Source organism: Poecilia reticulata, chromosome 10 (assembly GCF_904066995.2).
Source record: "Poecilia reticulata chromosome 10, P_reticulata-male-v2, whole genome shotgun sequence".
Lineage (NCBI taxonomy): Eukaryota > Metazoa > Chordata > Actinopteri > Cyprinodontiformes > Poeciliidae > Poecilia > Poecilia reticulata.
In genome coordinates, this window is record NC_088839.1 from 8,443,853 (window position 1) to 8,448,666 (window position 4,814).

A 4,814-nucleotide genomic window follows, 5' to 3' on the forward strand; every position below is an offset into this window, starting at 1 on the left:
CTCTGTATAGATATTTCCCTTAGCTTTGATTGTATATCTCACAATTTTGTAATTTATCATTGTTTATTAAACTCTGAAAGCTGAGAGGCTTTGTTAATATTCTGTTCTAGAATGCGGTTAGATGTGCCTTTTTTTTCTTGTTGAGCAGCTGCCCCTTTAGTGGTCTCTGCACAGGCCTGCTCCCTTTCTCTCTAAACTCTGATCAGATGATCTGAAGTAGCGATAAGTGGAAATGTTCTCAGACAGAGTTTCTCTGAAATCCAATAAAATCTCATAAAACAACATTTACCCAGTCTGTACTGGATCCATTCAGTTATCACAGCAGAACTGGGTGGTTTTGTATTTATTTTTATGTCATTTTGATTGATAAATAAAATGACACATGGACTCAATTGGAGAATCCGTGGTTTTTCTCCAGATCATCATGAGTTTCTTATTATTAGATATAGTAATAGAGCGTAGCATCAAAATAAGTCAGATGTTTATGTATAACACAGATCACAGAGGAAACGTAAAGAAATGTATATCAGATAGGTAAACTGATAGTCTAATTGTGTGCATGGAGGATGAGAATTACGTTATTTATTAATTAAATACTAGCATAACTTATTACAGCGCTAACATATTAACAGATTGTCTTGCTAACTGCATTAAGGATTTCCAGGAAACGTTTTTTCTCCAGTTGAGCTTCGTTTATTTTCTGAAGGAAAGTTTTACCGCAGAAACAAAAACGATAACGTGTAACAGTGAGACAAAAAAAAGAAAAGAAGAAGAAGAATGAGCTGTATTTCTGATGAAAAAGTAGAAAAGCTTTTGAGCCAGCGAGCCGCCATCTTCTCTCTCCGGACGCTAATTTATTAGCTGTTGAACCGCTGCTGGGATCAAGTTCATCCGTTATCCGCAGCTTTACTCTGTCCACTTTCACAGATTTCCTTCCCTTCCCAGAGCTGTGAAGTAAGTGTTGGAACAACAAGCAGTTTCTCATTTAAGAAAGTACAGTTTTTTCTTGTTTAAAGATATCTTGGTTTTGTTTCCTCGTGTCTTCCTCCATCCTCAGTGCGAACTCAAGATTGAAGAAATATCAATCAAAATGAGAAAATAATGAGACTTTTCTTTTTATGCAGGTATTAATTTGCATGCTAGAGCAAACTTAGTGGTGTGTGTGATGTGGTGAAAATATATTTAAGTGTGTAAAACGACCCGTCATGACCTCAGTCGTTATCCGTGCAGCGATTGCGCATTCATTCCGGTTCAGATGTAAAAATTTGTAAGCATGATAGGCACAAACGTACAGAAGAAGAAGACACCAACTGTGTTTACTTTCTTTCTCAAGTGCCTATTGTGTTGGCCTCTACCCATCACATGACACCTGGTCACGGTCTCCTCATCAGGCCTTCCCCCGCCGCCACCCTCCACTTCCAGCCTCACAAAAATACACACACTCAAAAATCATGCACTTCAACGCACACAATGGCCCGCTTGTTTTCTCCAGCAAGTGTACAGAAAGGGAGATACGGGAGCCGAAATCATGATGTCGGCGTGCTGCCCGCATGTTCCCCTCGCCCGCTCGCCCCCAACGACCTCATCAATGCGGCCCATTGACGCGGCGCTCGCTTCCTTCGGCTAACGGACGACAGTTAACCATCCCCGGCTTAAATGCCAACATTAACGTACGAAAGAACGTTTATGAGTTTATGAACGCATGGAGGCCTTATCTTATTCTGTTTCCTTGAAAGAGTAAAATTCCCAAAACAAAGCCAGCATAAAAATTCAGGGCACAAATATGCCATGTTCACATTTTTAGTTGTGTAAGAGTGTGAGGAATCGGGTTTTCACTAAACACACCAGCAGTCATCCTCCCCTGCTTTGCGCTAAGGAGCATTGAAGAGGGGAACGATCCAACCAGTGACCTGGTGACAGTCTCTCAGGGTTTTTATGACTTTCTTGGTCATGGTAGTTTGGGCTGGCTGGTATTCATCCATTCATCGAGACAAAGTATCTATACCCGCTTTGTCCTGTTTTGGGCTGCGGGGCCGGAGGGGTCGAGTTGGTCCCTCCAGTCGTCTGGAGGGCAACCCGTCCTGAACGGGTTACCAGTTCAATTTAGGGCCAAAGCGAAGATGTACGAGACAAGATTCTATTCATGCTCACATAGAGTTGCAAAACCCTTAAAGCCGCTGCATTTAACTTTTTTAATTAATTTTTGTTTGGTATGAGACAGATAATCTTCTCCTGGAGCTCCTGGATGGAGAAATCCAAAGACTCTCAACTACATTTAGGTCCAGCCTTTGATTAATCAATTCTAACTCATGGATATCCATTCATGCATCCATGAACATTCACAACATTCTTCTTGCCTTGTTTGTAAAAAAAAACAAAAAACGGCAGATTTATGGAGTATTAAAAGTAACCGTTGTCTTCTTGACCGATTCTCCTACCTGAGCTGTTAACCAACATACCTCGACAGGTAGGTTGTAATGTGAAAGCTAAGAATTATTGATATTTCTGCGAGGAACTTTATAGGGTTCGTTAAATAGCGTCTGGAAATGTACGACTAAATAACAACGAAGCTACTGACTGACTGACTGGGGCGTTTTTCAGCACTTCCTGCTCTGGCACCTTCATCACTCCGGAAGATTTTCTGCTGGAGAAACAGTTTTGTTTCCAGTCACAGCTGGAAATGTGACTGAAGGCGTGTGCCAGTCAGCAGCAGGCTGGACACGATGGAGGCGGCACACAGTGAAATGTTGGACGGTTTTCTCCACACTGTATCTTGAAAAGAATGAGGTGCAAGTTGGTTCTATTTGTATTTTCAGTAGTATTTCTTTTTTTCCCCGCATTGTGAATATTGGTAGCAATAAATCTAATATTAAGAATGCATCTGTGACCTTCAGAACCTTCAAACTAACTTTTCCCATACAGCTCATAAATTCCCAAACATTTTATGTGTTTATTTTTATGCTGGGTTATAAAAGAAACCGTGTTTATTCCCAGATTAGATATGTAAAACTGACATTTTTTTCCTTTCTTTTTTTTGGTGGGGGGGGGGGGGGGTTTACCTCTGCCACCTTATTGTGGCGATTTATGCCTGAACCCTTTCCTGCGTGACCTTCCGTTCAGCTGTAAGCATTCGGAGTTGTAACGTAGACATGCATTTTTGGGATTCCAAAACAATTTTCCCGTCTTTTTTTCCTCCTCTCCTGTAGACGATGACAATAAAAGGTTGTTGCCATTTTTCACATGAAGGAAGGGGGGGGGGGAAACAAGATGTAAAGCAGATGTACAGCTGCGATTGTTAACGCAGCCAACCCCGTGCCCCCACAACCCAGCAAAACAAGCAGCATTGAGGAGCTAAAGCATAAATTCTGACAGGACACCACCCATACAGGCCAAACGATGAGGTTAGACGTTTCAAAGGAGATGGCGTATTTTTCTTTGTTTTTGTTTTTGTCGAGTTCAAGTCTCATCCGGCGGCTTCGAAAACAACATACACAGAGCGCGCACAGATGCGAGAAAGCTGCGGTCCCAGCAGACGTTTCACAAGATCTGAAATGTTAAAAGATGCTGGGATTCTGCTGCCAGAGTAGAGGCTCGCACTGAGATAGGGTAAAAAAATCACCCCAAATCACATTTACTGTTATTTTCATGGCTCCTTTGTGAACTTTGAAAATTCTTCTTGTTACTTCTTGTGTGGATGAAACGGACGATAATGTGTGACGTATACTTTATCTGACAGAAAAACAACCGGCAGCTACATGCTTCCAATTATGCCGTCTGCCAGTCAGTAATGGGACGCATGAGAGCCTTATTAGGAGAAGATGAACCCCTGATTTGTAGAAGAAAAAAAAACAACCAGGACGTCTGCACACACACACACGCACGCACACACACACACACACACACACACACACACACACACACACACACACACACACACACACACACACACACACACACACACACACACACACACAGCCTGTGTGCTAGGAGCAGCTGTGGACACTCGGTGGACAACCACTCAGCATTCCTTACCAGCTGCCACACACACTGAGCAGGGTGGCCCTATGAGCAGAGGAGCCATCTTTCAGTGGAAGGACAAAAGATTTTCAGGCATCTTTGTTCCCAAGCAGCCACCACGAAACGCCCTGGGGCAAAACATCTGTCCCTTCTGACGGACGTTTGTGCCAATGGACAGACAATCCTCCCTGTAGAGGGGGCACACACACACGACCATGTGAGCACCGAAAAAGCTAAAACAAACAGCGCTTTACACTGAGTGTGTGAAGGAACGTTTAGTCGCATCTAACGAGGAGTTAGAACCAAATCGGAGCTCAATTAACTAAGAAACATTACTTCACACTAGGTGTGTAATGTTACTGTGAGCAGATCTGTTATAAATGTTGTTACAGGTTTGAAAGAGGTAAGATTGCACATTAATGTTGCATCATTCAGTTTTCCTGAATTTCTTCTTTTAAACGGGGATTGTAATTCCTGGGAAGTAAACAAAGACACACCAGAGATTTAATGTGACGAGGTGATGACATCATCTTTTGCTGCATAACAAACTCTGATTAGAGATTACTGACCAGTTTCAGTGCACACAGTGCATCCAGATAATTTGTAGTGACTTAACAAACAACAACTAGCTTTAAGATATGATATGCTAAGCTAAGAGAAGACGAGATACGCTAAGCTAGGATAAGCTAAGCAAAACTAAGATAAGAAAATCAATGACGTTTATTTTTATAGCACATTTCAGCAACATCTCAGCTCAAAGTTCCTTCACCTGGTGAAAACATCAACAGTTAGTCAAC